Source organism: Lissotriton helveticus, chromosome 2_1 (genome assembly GCF_964261635.1).
Source record: "Lissotriton helveticus chromosome 2_1, aLisHel1.1, whole genome shotgun sequence".
In the NCBI taxonomy this organism is placed as follows: Eukaryota; Metazoa; Chordata; class Amphibia; order Caudata; family Salamandridae; genus Lissotriton; species Lissotriton helveticus.
Genome location: NC_136059.1, coordinates 2,025,803,990 through 2,025,819,889, shown reverse-complemented (window position 1 = coordinate 2,025,819,889; position 15,900 = coordinate 2,025,803,990).

The window sequence follows — 15,900 nt, the reverse complement described above, 5'->3', positions numbered from 1 at the left end:
GCTCTAGAAGCTGAAGACAAGGCACGAGTACCAGGTACCGGTCTTGGAGATAAATGTAAAGAATTACCAGAATTATTGATTCAAGTTTTACCCAGATTATTGACAACTAGGAAAGAAGACTGGGATGCAATCTCAGCCTGTAAACAGAAACAAGATGAGGATATTAGTGATTTTTATTCTAGATTTGAAAAATGTTTCAGTATTAATAGTGGTCTCAAGACAAGTAGTGAGTCATACCCTCATCTTTTCGTTACCAAATTAGTCGAGAATTCAAGTCCACAAATTAAAAATCGAGTTTTGAAAGTCGAAAGCACCTGGCAAGCAAATACTCCGTCCCAGATGCTCCAGATGCTCCAGTATCACCAGAATAGAATCAGAGAAGAGCAGGAACACGAAAGAAAACGTATGAAAGACACGAAAATGAAAGTGCTAGTTGCACAATCTATTCCTCAAGACAGTCAGAAGAGGGGTCCGAATCAAGCCAGTCATCCTGCGGCTCCCGTTAAAGGGAACTGCAATTATTGTAAACAGCCAGGTCATTTTATAAACGAGTGTGCAGTTCTGAAACACAACATAGCTACTGGTAAGACTAAAGAAAGACCACGTCCGCCTAGACAAGAACAAGTTTCACAGACTTCTCAGTCACAGAATGCACAACAGACGGTTACAGCACCGCAGCCTATTGCTGCAACACAGCACGTTACATCGCAGATGTACCAGTATGCACAGTCCGAGTACCCAGAGTACCAGTCATATTCATGAAACAGCCTAGAGAGGGAGGTAGGCTTGCCTCTCATCGAGATACCTGTAGATCAAGAAGGTCCTTATGTTCATAGTCAAGTATTAGGGAAAGACAGAAAGTTTTTGATCGATACAGGGGCAAGTAGGACCACAATTAGTCATGCCGAAGTTCCAGGGGCTCCGCTCTCAGGCTCAAGAAATGTTTCCCTTGGATTTTCAGGAAAACCCATAGTTAATGAAATATCTAAGCCAGTTACTCTAGAAGTAGGTCCATTGTCCCGTACTACTGATCTGTTACTTACTAAGTCATGTCCAGAAAATCTATTAGGCATTAAGACACTGAAAGAATTAGGTGCAGTTATTTGCTGTTCCCCAGAGGGAATACGTCTGTTCCTACGTGACTTTAAGGGTCACTACGTATTACGAGATTTTGATTCAAGATTGTCTAATGTTCCGCAGCATTTATGGGCGCAAGGTCCAACTGATGTAGGTTACATGCAAATCACACCCCATCGTGTGACTCTCAAACCAGGTGTAGTGTTACCACGAATCAGACAGTACAGATTGCCACCTGAGGCTGTAGCAGCCTTATCCAAAATTATTGACGAGCTCATGGCTCAAGGAGTAGTTGTAGAAACTGACTCCAATGTATGTAATTCTCCGATCATTCCAGTCATGAAACGTACTGATCCAAATGCACCCCCAGTATATCGATTAGTGATTGATTTACGAGAGCTTAACAAATGTATTATTCCTCAGTACCCAGTTGTTCCAGACATTTCTTCCCTGTTAACAGCCATTGATTCCGAAGCCATGTTTTTCACTGTTATTGACCTCAAGAATGCATTTTTTAGTGTTCCAATTCATCCAGATAGCCAGTTTCTTTTCGGATTCTGTTTAAATGGAAGGAGCTATATGTTTACACGCGCTCCTCAAGGTTTCACAGAAAGCCCTAGTATTTACAGTCAAGCACTCAAGAGACAACTAGACAACATTCACATGCCAACTGACACTGCCCTGCTCCAGTATGTCGATGATCTACTGATCACAGCCCGTTCTGAACGTGACTGCGAGCGAGCATCACTTACAGTTCTGTATTTTCTAGCCGAGATGGGGCACAAGGTGTCACCTTCGAAGCTTCAATTCTGTGTCCAGCAAGTGGTATACTTAGGACACTTGCTGTCCAAGAGGGGTAGGCAGTTGACACCCGACCGTATCCAGTTAATAGCGAGTCTTCCCCAGCCAAGAACCCAGAAGGAGGTACGTGCCTTCATCGGCCTTACTTCTTATTGTAGACAATGGATTCCCCAGTATGCATTTCTAGCCAAGCCACTGATACAGTTAACGACACAGGAGGCAGCCGTATCGACTGTCCTCCCTTGGACATCTGACCATACACTTAGTTTCAACGAGTTAAAGAAAGCCCTATGTCAAGCTCCAGTTCTAGCTACACCGAACTACAGTAAGCCTTTTACACTTTTCGTTACTGAACGCGAAGGTACAGCATTATCTGTCCTCACACAAGATCAAGCAGGTCAATACAAGCCCTGTGCTTATTTTTCGAGCACATTAGATCCAGTCGCCCAGGCGTTGCCTGCGTGCCTCAAGTCAGTTGCAGCCACAGCACTAGCTATCAGACAAAGTGATTCTATAGTTTTAGGACATTCCCTGACAGTACAAGTTCCACATTCAGTAGAAGTTCTTTTAAACCGAACACAAACTCAGCACTTGACAATTGCACGTTTAACAGGTTATGAATTGACACTGTTCCAGCCACACATAGAAATTAGACGCTGCAACGTCCTGAATCCTGCTACACTGTTACCATCAGTTAGTTCAAATCCAGACACACATGATTGTGTGGAAGTAGTTAACATTACGACAAAGCCAAGACAAGACCTGACAGACATTCCGTTACCAGATCCTGACCTGACACTTTATGTGGATGGTTCATGTATGAGAACTAGTACAGGAGAACTAGTCGCCGCGTATGCAGTGACTACTGACACTGAAGTTATTGAAACACACCGTATTGATACTCTGTCCGCTCAAGCAGCAGAGCTAGTTGCTCTGACACAAGCCTGTATACATGCCAAGAACCTGAAGGTTAATGTTTACACAGATTCACGTTACGCATTCGGAGTTGTACACGACTTCGGAGTGCTCTGGCAGGAGAGAGGTTTTATGACTTCTCATGGAACCAAGATTCAGCATGGTCTCCTTATTCAAGCCCTGTTAGATGCCATACATTTACCGACATCTATTGCTATCATGAAGTGCAAAGCACATACGAAAGTTACTGACATTATTTCCCAAGGTAATGATTTAGCAGACCGCACAGCCAAGCTTACAGCACAGACTCCAGACATTCCAGTCAATCTGACACATACTCCAGATCCGATTACATGCATGACAGTTAAGGACCCTACACAAGATGTCATAGATATCCAGTCACATGCTACTCCCGATGAAATCAAGAAATGGTCTGTACAAGGAGGGGTCCAGACAGATCAAGGATGGTTAACGAAGGGTAGAGCCACATGGTTTCTCCCCGATTCTATGGTTCAAGTCATTATCAATACCGCACATAGTCCAGCACATTTAGGAGAAAAAGCTATGTTAGACAGTATCCAGACCATTTGGTTCAACAAGCATTTACGAGCTGCAGCCAAGCAGAAAGTCCGTACCTGTATGATATGTTGTCAGTTTAATCCAGGTAAAAGTGTTCCGGTGGAACAAGGTGGTTTCCAGCCCCCTGACCACCCTTTTGAGGTCCTCCAGATGGATTATATTCAAATGGAGCGATGTCGAGGTTTCAAGTATGTCCTTGTAGTTGTATGCGCCTTGTCCAGATGGACAGAAGCATATCCAGTCCCAGATTACACAGCCGCGACCACTGCCAAGCAGTTGGTTCGTGAATTCTTCCCTAGATATGGACTCCCTAGAGTCGTATATTCTGATAACGGCCAGCCATTCTCATCTGAACTCATGAGACACGTTTCCCTGTTGTTAGGGTACCAGTGGAAGTTCCATTGTGTACGCCATCCAGAAGCAGCTGGACTAGTCGAAAGGCATAATCAGACTCTGAAAATCCGTATAGCAAAAGTATGTAAAGACAAGGGTGTGGATTGGTTAGTAGCTTTGCCAGTCGCTCTGTTTTACATGCGTATGGTCGCACATTCCAGATCAGGTCTGTCCCCGTATGAGGTCGTTTTCGGCCGCCCCCCTAACATGTGGGGTACTCCTAGACCCCGAAGTATTACCGATGTTTCATGTAATATGTTGACAGATTACCTAGCTTCCTTGATGTCTGCCCTCAACTCATGTCGTTCACAGGTTGCCGCCGCATTTCCAGACAATACTGAGGTGGCACCGCACGAGATCGTTCCAGGCTCCCTAGTGATGATCAGAAATTTTGACAGATCAAGTCCGCTGGAACCACGTTGGAAGGAGCCACGTCAGGTCCTCTTGACCACCCGAACTGCCGTCAAGTTGGAAGGCAGGAAGGGGTGGGTCCACCTTTCTCATGTAAAACTTTTCAAAGGACCGAAACCAGTCTTTAAAAACATTCCCAAGAACATTTCCCAGGATTCGAAGGATTGCCAGAACATTGTTTTAAAGGACTGTCCCGCACAAGACATTGTTACATTCCCTCCCTTGTTAGAGAAAACTCCGCAACAGGAGTATAAGTTAAAGCTCAGGTCTAATAAGTCAGCCAGTTTGATTGTATAAGTCCTCCCCTAGGTGAAACGGTTAGACTGTTTCTGACATGTATAAAATAGACCCCCATAGTGAGAGAGTCAGTCAAAGCTCAATCAAATGTATCGTTTTTCTGAGTTTCGTATTATTCATCAGCATAATGATTTCCTGCACCAGCTATGCTTTCTATCTGTGTTTTTCAGTTCCTCATGTAAATATGTCTGCTCATGCTACAGTAGAGCACACGTTTAGTGATCTGCCTCCTCACGAATATGCATACCGCCTCGCTATGCGTAATAACACATTTATCCGTATGTTACATTATTCACACCAGACCAGCAATGCCACTAATTGTTGGGTGTGTGGTCGACTCCCCCCTTTCCAGACACCGAAGGGAGTTCTGCCACTCTTTCCTTATCCATTCTCACACAATGGTTCGTGTGGAGCATGGTCCACGTTAACGTCATCCTCAACAGATATGTCTTTTCTTAACAGTACATGTTTCCCAGACAAACAAGGTTTCCCCCACAGAATAGGTTTAGATTTAGAAAATGAGGTATATAATTTAGGAAATTATTCGTCGAATTTCATGGTTCTGAATGTTCAGTCTGATACTACTCCAGACTCACCTGCTATTTCAGTACTACCAGTCAAAGGCGAATTATGTGTCCGTAGTTATGGTTCTGTACATATAGGTCATAGTGAATGTACTACTGTTATCCAGTATAGTGACAGTGGGAAATCTATTTTCAAAGCTTCACGTCATTCTTATTTTATTTGTGGTCAAACTGCATATGTCCGTCTGCCCCTCGATTGGGAGGGAACCTGTTACATTGCTTTCCTACTGCCACCTGTTTTTTTAGCCCCACCTGACTATCATAGGAATTCTTTCTTAGTACACACTAGACACAAGAGAAATCTCCCGATTGTCGATTATACTGAAACTGCCGCAGAGCAATTCATTGATATAGATAAAGGTGTTTTCCCTTATTTAGGTACAGTTGTAAATAGTAAGCTTATTCGTAGGTTAACAAGAACCCTTGAAGCAGTAGTAGATGAGACTGCCTCCGCTCTAGGTAACTTAACTGAAGAGCAATCCTTTATGAGAATTGTCGTTTTACAGAATCGTCTCGTCCTTGACGTCATACTGGCCGATAGGGGCGGGGCCTGTAGAATTCTCGGATCCAGTTGTTGTATTTTCATTCCAAATAACGCGCCGTCTGTTTATTCAGCTATAACCAGACTCCATAAAATTGCCCATCTGTTACACCGAGATCCAGGCACCTGGACATGGTCCGGTTGGTTCTGGAATATAATTTCCGCAAGGGGATGGAAAGTCCTGTCCTTCTTAGGTATTGCAGTAGCGATCATATTTAGCTGCTGCCTCTGTATACAATGTGGCCCTGCGATTTGCAGCATGTGTGCTACCTCTTGTATTCCTAGTCCCAAGCCCCGTTCTAAATCTCGTTCCAAGACAATTCGAGACGAGCAAATGTTACTGTATGAAATGATAGACGGTATCATGAATATTGATGTTTCCTGATGGAAACGTAGTGACAAGGAGGGAATGTGGAAAAGTAAATTTTGCCATGTTCTGTGTCCCTACGCCTCATCCATCATATGTTATGTGTGCATGATCAATATGCATATGTTATTCCCCATTTCTGATTAAAGACGCAATTACAGTTGTGTCCACCTCTAGTATGTTAGTTTCCAGTCCTCGTGAATACTACGAATATCAGGCCTATGTAAGTAATGTTGCCACGTTTCTCAGTGTGCACGTTATTCAATTATAAAGTCTCTGTTTCCAGGCCTCAAAAGGGCCCGGACCACAGATTCAGCTCCTGTTTTCTGAAAGCCTCGCTGAGGAGCGATACAGCCCCCACCTGTATCCTCGACCCTTCACTTACTTCCTGCCTTGCAGTGCCCGGTGCACCCCGGCTCTGCCTCTGAGTCTGCCAAAAGTATGTTATAGCTCCAGCTATCAGTTCAGTCCTCCTCCTCTGCATTCCTAAGCTACTGAACTGCATCAATAGTTTCCGTCATTGTCTAGCCTTCTCGTCTCCATGTTAGAGAAATACTGTATTTAATGGTCATTTAATATTCTTCACGCACTACATGTAGAATAATGCATGGTCCAGTCTTAGAATCAAGTTAGCTTTTCCCCTCATGACTTCTAGTTTATATCAACGTGTTCCCTAAACATTAGATACCAGATAGGGTTTAGGTACATGTCGCTCCGACCCTCCAGACTCTAGTCTCTGCTCCTAGCCCAGAGTTCGTAGCCCCCAGCTTCTCCTAGTAACACGTCATTGCTAGTTTCCGCGCACCATTAGGTTAGAGGTCCCGGCTCCTTAGGTAGCCCCCTCCTATGTGTCCGCCCATTCAGGACATATTCTGTTACGTTTTTGCATCACATGTCTAAGTAAACTCCCAGTTACACCCCTTATTTCTGTTATCTCTCGCGACTGCTACGCGTCACGCCTTCTACTCCACCTACTGTTACGCCTACTGCAATGTAATGCTATGTGTTTGCGCTATGTATATAAGTCAATGTTTTGTTATTGAATGTTAGCGCGCTCATCCCAGACCAAGCCCCGGCAGCTGCTGGGCCCCAGTTGTCCTGCTGGGCCCTGTCATTCTGTTCCTATGCAGGTTGTCCTGATCCTGTCCTTATGCTGTAATAAACCTGCAGAAACTCCTACTACCTCGAATCTTGACTCTTATTTATTGAGCTATCTGTTATGCTATAAGTCTAGTCAAAAATAGGGTATTATTTATTTATTTACCACACTCTCACAGCCCAAAGGGAGTGACTAGCATTCATAACTGGGTGCCAGGCACTATGATATGTGCTTCAAAATGTTGGGCCAGTGAGCCCTGTTTTTTATGATTCTCCTAAGATGTGCCCAGGTCCCTTTATGGGGACCTGTCTCTAAATCAAAGAGAACCCCTGGAAGTGTACAGGTAAAGCCTAACTCTTACCTCTCCAGTTTGCGGCTCAACCAGATTCCAGGAATGCAACAATACACAAATCGGTCTGTCCTCTACATGTTTCACCAATGCTGCACTGATATTTACCATTCAAAGGCACGCATACACCAATACACCAATTCAAACATCCTAAATAACTTACCAATATTAAATGTTTGTGGTATGGACCTCGATTTTTAGAAATTCTTTTTTTTCCTCCATGTTTTTCATTTTTTTAACATGACTACAGCCCGAAATGATGAACTCGCTGATCCTACTAAAATATGATTGGTTGCCAGCTCTTCAACAAGGAAGTGTTGGCAGCTATCTTGGCACTCGGCTTGGAGCTGGGTCAAAGAAAAAAGTAAAAAGTAAAGAAAAGGGTGCAGAGTGAAAATGCCCTGACCCCCAGATATGTTGGGGAGGGGGGTCCCTCAGGAACTCGCCAGGGTTAAAGAGCATTTTTTTTGACAAGGACTCAGGGTGGATTTGCTAATCTGTGGCAACATTTAAAAAAAGAAAGTGCGGTCTCCCACTCTTGCTTTAGAATAACCCCCAAGTGGGCCAGGTCCCGGGGACATATTATAAATATAGGAGGATAATTATAATAATATTTGGGGCCTCGCGTACCCAACTGCCCCGGGGACTACCACTTCCTTGGGGCTTTTTATTTTTCATTTGGTGGGCCTCTCATACCCACCCGGGACCTTGGGATCATCACCTCCCTGGACCAAAAGCATTTATAAAGAAACGGGAAGGGGGACCTGTAGCACTCCTCCGGGGCCATTATTGGCCCAGGGGACTAACACCTTCCCATGGCAGGCCCACACAACTGTGTATGGCCCTAGGGACAGTTACCCCGCCGTGGCAGCTCCACCAATGTCCCGGGGTATCCACCCTCGGGACAATGCAGTTTGCTATGGCTTGTCGGAACTCTAGCAAACACTCTGGTTTCAGCAAGAGAGAGCAAAAATGCTTCAGCTGGATGAAATCAGAGTATGTCTGTTCCACTACCTGCTGTTAAGCAAGCAGGGAAACAGACATTGCTTTGAGTTCCAGGGAGCTGCAGGTTTAGCAGCTCCCTGGGTATCAAAGCAATGCTGGCTTCTGCAGGTGGCGGAGAGCTGGCAGAGATCGCGGGCCTTCTGACTCCCCCCACGGTCCCCAAAATTCCAAAAGTGGGTACCCTGGGTGGGACCAGGGTACCTACACTACAGGCCGAGCCCTGGAAGATGGGGTGCCCAGGGCCGAAATTGGCCAGGAAAGGGGTCCGCACAGCCCACTCCTTTGTCTCAGGACTAAAGTGGACTTCTTTCCCCATTCGGCATATATGTGATATATTCACTTAGGAAACCAAAGGGACATTATAGTTAGTGAATAGAATTATTTTTTTATTGAAATTCATTGTAAAAACCAAAGGTTACAGGGACATTATAGTAAGGCACAGATTTCACTCGTACAAAACCATAGGAATTCAGCAGTTATAGTTAGCTGAACTAACTATAACTTAAGCCACAGCAATGCACCTCTTATGACCTCACATATTACATCACTCATGGCATGGTCATTGACATTACTGCTGACTTCTAAAATAACTCTAGAACTCCATCGAAATAAAAGAAATTAAAAGAGTTCAGGAAATTTACATCAGCGGAAGGCCTTTGTAAAACAAGAATGTTGTAATATTTTGTATTTTTGTATATTTTAACTGAATGTATTAACTTTGTATATATTGTCACGTGATCACTATTCACTGTTTTCACTCTTTTACACTGTATTGTAGATATTGACAGTCGATATAGAAAAAAGGTTTTTTCAAGAGTGTGACTTATAAAAATATAAACAAGATATTTTGTCACCTAAAGACTTTTCTTGTCATTGACTGTAAGAAATTGCTTCTTCCTTTTATTTTCAGAGGTGGTTGAGTTGTTGGTGTTGTGTTCTTTACAGTTCCAAATCAAAAAGAACTTATATATTCCTTGACAAAGTAATTGTTGTTCGTACCCGACAGAACCAATTTCTTTTGAACTATTAAGCACCCAGGTTCTGAGGGACACAGGGTCAACCCCGTTGTTTTCACAATTTGAATTAGCAGGTGCTGACCTGTGAGGGTTTGTTCTACCTTCATTTGTTTGTATTGTCATAATGTTTTGAAAGTCCTTATTCATTCATGTAATTTAAGATTTAGTAACCTTGTAAGGGCAGAAAAAGAAACTCTATCGTATAGTGAAGATTATATTGCCAAACTCATACAAGACCAGGGTACTTCAAACTTTCTATTAGGGGCAAACCACACCTCAGTAGACACCACACTTAATGAAAAACTACAAAAAATAGAACGTTTAGAAAAGAAACTAGTGAGGGCTCGACTCCATGGTCATGTTCTCACAAAATATTTAACAGCTAACATAATACCAAAAGGTTTGCAAGTCAAAAACGAACCTGCAATTTTCATCGAGGTGCCACGTTTCAGAGAAGGATTCAGCTTCGTGGCTAATAACTGTTCAAGACACTGGATGGTGTTAGGTGTGGAGACAGCTATTGAATACGTTAAGAAGCTAACACAAGAAATAGCAGACCTCAAAAAGGAAATCTTAGAGGATAGTGCTCTAACGAACGCCAAAGAAGCACTGGAACGGGCTGAAAAAGCCCTTGTAAAGTTTAATACCATCACTCTTAATAGAAAACTAGATAAGTTGGCAAAGGACATTAAAAACTATGATAAAAATTTAACCTACCCTTATCTATCCGACGATTACTACCATCAAGACCAACAAGGGTTATTCACTAATAAGAACAGACAAGGACAAAAACGTTTCTACACATTTTCGCATTCTTCAGTTGGAAGTGGGTCGGAATTGGAAGGCGAAGGTACCTCTACAAACAAGCAATCATTTCAACCTCCTCAGCAACAACAACATTTTTTAGACCAGGGCTACCGCCAACCCAGCCGGGGTGGATCGGCCGACCAAGGCTGGAATTCACAGAGGAGATGGAACCGAGGAGGAGGCCCCAGGAGAGGTGCATCAAGAGTACGATTCTACGCCTTGGAGGGACACGGAGAAATTTCAACTCGGAGACAAACGTACCGATGGTAATGGCCATTGAGGGAGTGGATGAAGAGACAGAATATGAAAACAGTGAGACACCTACAGCCACTACGTCAACGGTTACAACAGCCATTATATCACCGGTTATAACAACGAATACCGAAGATTCTACGACCCTGGAACATGAAACTAGTGAGACTCCAACAGCCACCATGTCATCGGCTGCAACAACGAACACCGAAGCATCTACGACCCCACAACAACTGGGAATAACCAGACAGTTGGTATCCGATTTGAGTCCTTCGGACCCAATCATCAATCTTTCGGACCATATGGTCACAGCAGCGGAAAGAGAAGTGCTAAGTAAAGGATTATCCTTCGTGCCCACGTGCAGACCGGACTCCCTTACAACTAAATTGGAGCTACAAAAGTTTTTTCAAAAAGTAAGATTAAAGTACTATTTTGGAAGAAACACATATACACCTAAGCCCACTGCTACACCATTCAAGCCACCTTCAACATTCACACCAAATGCATACAGCATGAGCCAGCGTGTCTTGGCCTTTGAACAAATTGTTATACAAGAAGTGATGGACACATTGAGCGAGAGACAATACATAAAATACAACGTGACCAAGGAGGAGAGAGCTGATATTATTGAACTACGAGAAAACCCATCAATCGTGGTAAAGGCGGCGGATAAGGGGGGCGCTATCGTACTGCAAAACACTGGAGATTATGTGATAGAGATTGACGAACAATTGAAGGTACGAGATAGCTACCAACCCATCGCAAAAGATCCAACAGCCAGCGTCAAGTCCCTCTTAAAAAATTTGGCAGAGGGGGGTGTGGAATATGGATTCCTAAGTCAATCAGAAAAGGAGTTTTTGATTAAAAAGGAACCTCGCATTCCCACAATATATACCTTACCAAAGGTGCATAAGCGGCTGGAAAGACCACTAGGAAGACCGATTATATCGGGTTGCGGATCAGTATTGGAACCAGCTAATCAGTTTATTGACTTTTTCCTGCAACCATTGGTCGTACAAACTAAATCTTTTGTACGTGATACTACACACATCATCCAGTTATTAGAAAATCAGCCATTTGACTGCAATGCACAACTGATGGTAACTCTTGATGTGTGTTCTCTTTATACAACAATACCACAAAATAAGGCTATAGAAGTGATATGGGATGCACTTGATAAACGCTCTGCACCACACTGGGTACCAACGAGTTCTTTGGTGGATCTATTAGAGATAGCCATGAAGAGAAATTACTTTGTTTTCCAGCAGCAATTCTACTTCCAATACAAGGGAGTAGCAATGGGAGCGACATACGCGCTGAGCCTGGCCAACATCTATATGGACAGCTATGAAGAAGAACACCTCTATTCGCATGACAATCCTTACATCGATTCCATAGCTGTCTGGAAAAGATATATAGATGACAATATAATGATTTGGTTAGGCTCTGAAGCCTATTTACAAGACTTCCTAATGTGGTTGAATCGGAGGAGTGAAGACATCCAATTCACAATGTCTTACAACAACAAGACAATCGATTTTTTGGACTCAACATTCAAAGTGGAAGACAACCTCATCTATTGTGATCTATTTAGAAAGCCAACGGAGAGGAATACGATTCTAAAATACGATTCATGTCACCCACGTAATTTACGTGACAATCTACCGTTCGGCCAATATCTTAGATTGAGGCGGAATTGTACTAGGAGAGCTGATTTTTTCAGAAAAACTGATATTCTTACTACAAGACTTCGAGATCGAGGGTACCCGTTGGGCCTTCTCAAGCGCGCCAGAAAAAGGGCTTGGTATTATCCAAGAGACCAGCTACTCAACCAAAAAGAAAAGGAAGGTGGTATGGACACTCTCGTATGTGTTACGACATACAATTCAAAAAGTAATAACATCAAGAAAATAATCCAAAAACACTGGAATCTAGTGGCATCAGAATTACAGATGGATGAAGGGCCTTTATTTGCCTTTAAACGAGGAAGAAATCTCAAGGACAATGTGGTGCAAGCCTACCTAGCACCCCGAAAACAGCCTAACCTGAGAGACCAACTAGGTTTACCGCCAGTGGTGGGTCATTTCAAATGTGGCACGTGTAAGGTATGTCCACTAAGCATGGAAGGTCAGACATTTTCCTATGAGAATATAACATATAAACTTCCCTCATTAACCAACTGTAATACATCCAATGTAATTTACATAATCTTCTGTCCCTGCAATAAACCATACATTGGGCAGACTTCACAGAAAGCTAAACAAAGGATTCTACAGCATATGAGTCGTATCCGATGTAAAACGCCAGGTGCCCCACTAGTTGAGCATTTCACGACCCATGATCACCCTGCAGAGAGCTTGAAATGGAGAATATTGAAGAAAAATATTGAAAAAAATTACACCTAATCCAAGGGGGAGATCAGTTTCAGTGGTTCTAAACAAAAAAGAATGTAAATGGATACACACCCTTGATTCTGTATCACGTGGACTCAATGAGCACAAAGAGATTGCCAAACAAATGGGTTTACTTTGATCTGTATACATTATCTAAACTTCACTATCATCAGAACGGATATAACTAAGAATGTTAAAAAACACATGACTTCATTTTCACTTTTAGATTGTTTTCCTACATTTAGACTACCTTATTAGGGTGTATGAATATATACATAGAGTCAAATGTAGAAGAATGTAAACGTTGATACTGAATAACACCTTTATCTGAAGTCATCCAGACGCAAGCTTTATTGACAATGTGTCCAACTGTTATAACTAATGATGGGGATATAATTTGGAAATTCAGCTTTTGTGTAACTCTTGGTTCTATCTAGTAAGTCAAGAAGATCAGTGTTAAAGATAAACTATGTGATATCATGTCGTCTCTAGTGGAGTTCACATTTATCTTGATAATTTGTTTAAATCATTTTTACTAATAATTGTGAGATAATCTGGAAATCTCGTTTTCTTGTTATCGTGTAAAGTGTGGTGTATTAGCAGTATACCTAAATGCGGCAATATCCTGCCAACTAGAATACGCTCTAAACGATTTACATTTTTGTCATATACAGTTTGCAATTAGACAGCCTATAACTAGTGCACACCTTAGGGCAGTCACCTCATGTTGGTAACGCACGGCCGTGCGTATGCCAAATGACATGATTTATGTATATTGCCGTACGCCCGTGACTTGTTAATATTCAGCGACATCATGACCATTTATATCCTTCCCCTATTATTTGGTAGGAGAGAATGAATTCATCACGTAGGGTTGCCTAGGCAACCAAGCTCGGAAGATGACGTATTGGCACGCTCACGTCATGACGCACTTATCTCGCGCTCCGGCTCGGACGGCGAGCTGTTTGGTCCCAGCCGTATCCCGAGTGAACGCGCCATTGAACCCAGAGCCTGTTTATCGCTGCCGACTTCATTAACAGACACGCCGGTGGCCACAGAGCTAGGTTACTTCGAAACTAACGGTAAGCCCTCGTAATATCCCCGAAGGTTTACATTTTATAAGCTGCATAGCCATGTTATTTTTAAAGTGTTAGTATAATGACAGGTTACAAGGCGCATCATTCGGCTCTTCGAGTTCCTCTTTCTAAATTAAAACATGCGTAACTAGAGGGAGATTAATGAGAGGAAATACTTGGTTTATTAATTCAGCCATCTTAAATGCATCAGTAATTTGACATTCTGCAGGACGCACAAGTCATTTACACGTGCATTGAATTGAGCCGCCTGTTGAGTTTCCTTTTAAAATTAGTCACAATCAGTGGGAAACTGATAGCAAAATGACACACTTTGCTTAGCCACCATAAACACGTCTTGTTTATCACTCTAAATTGACATGGTAGGTCTTGGTAGGTCTTTGTAGATACTGACATAGTCCTTTTTCCTCTTTTTACAGACTAGAGGACGATAAACTATCGCGTCTCCAGGTGACATATATGCACTTTGACGCTAGGGTGAGTATTTTCACTGCCCCAGCTATTAGTTAAACAATTAATTACACAACACCCCCTCTGATACTATGTTTATTTTGGCTCATTTGCAGACTGTCGTGTTTATATTCGTCTTGAGAAAGACCCATCGCGACCAACAAATTGGCGCTTAACAGGGTCGAAACGTCGACATTTCCCTACAGGCCCCATAACTCTAGAACACCATCGAAATAAAAGAAATTAAAAGAGTTCAGGATGTTTACATCAGCGAAAGGCCTTTGTAAAACAAGAATGTTGTAATTTTTTGTATTTTTGTATATTTTATCTGAATGTATTAACTTTGTATATATTGTCACGTGATCACTATTCACTGTTTTCACTCTTTTACACTGTATTGTAGATATTGACAGTCGATATATAGAAAAAAGGTTTTTTCAAGAGTGTGACTTATAAAAATATAAACAAGATATTTTGTCACCTAAAGGCTTTTCTTTTCATTGACTGTAAGAAATCGCTTCTTCCTTTTATTTTCAGAGGTGGTTGAGTTGTTGGTGTTGTGTTCTTTACAGTTCCAAATCAAAAAGAACTTATATATTCCTTGACAAAGTAATTGTTGTTCGTACCCGACAGAACCAATTTCTTTTGGACTTCTAAAATGACATCACTGATGACATCATTTAGTGAATGTTAGTGTTTTTAAAATGTTGAGTGTTAAGCATATTTACCAAGGTATTACAAAAGTTAAAATTGTATATTTTATGCACTACTAATGAGTAATACTATTTGAAAAATATGTTATGTTAGTGGCTTTGTGACTTTGTGTATATGTGTGTGAGTGACTGTTTGGAGGTGTGGGTGGGTGTGTGAATGTCTCTATGGGTGTATAAGTGGGTGGCTGAGTAGCTGTATCGGTAAGTGAGTGCATGTGTGAGTGCCTGTATTTGTGAGTGAGTATGTCAGTGGCTGTATAGGTGAATGAGTGGCTATGTGAGTGGCTGTATGGGTGGTGGAGTGAGTGGGGGAGTGACTATATGAGTGACTGTGTGGGTGTGTAAATGACTATGTGAGTGAGTGACTGGGTGTGTAAGTGGCTATATGGGTGAGGGAGGGGATGATTGAGTGGGTGTTTAGTTTTTTGAGATGGTGTGTGAGTGGTTGTATTGGAGAGTGAGTGTTTGTGTGAATGGCTGTATGGGTGATTGAGTAGATGTGTCAGTGCTTCTATGGTTGTGGAATGGATATGTTAGTTGTTGTGTGGGTGCATGAGTGAGTATGTGAGTGGCTGTGTGGTTGAATAAGTATGTGTGATTAGAAGTATGAGTAAGTGTGTGGATGTGTGAGTGGCTGTCTGGGCGAGTGACTGGATGTATGAATACTGTATGAATGAGTGAGTGGTTTTGTGAATTAGCGTATCGGTGAGTCAGTGGGTGTGTGAGTGGCTCTATAGATGAGTGAGTGGTTCTGTGA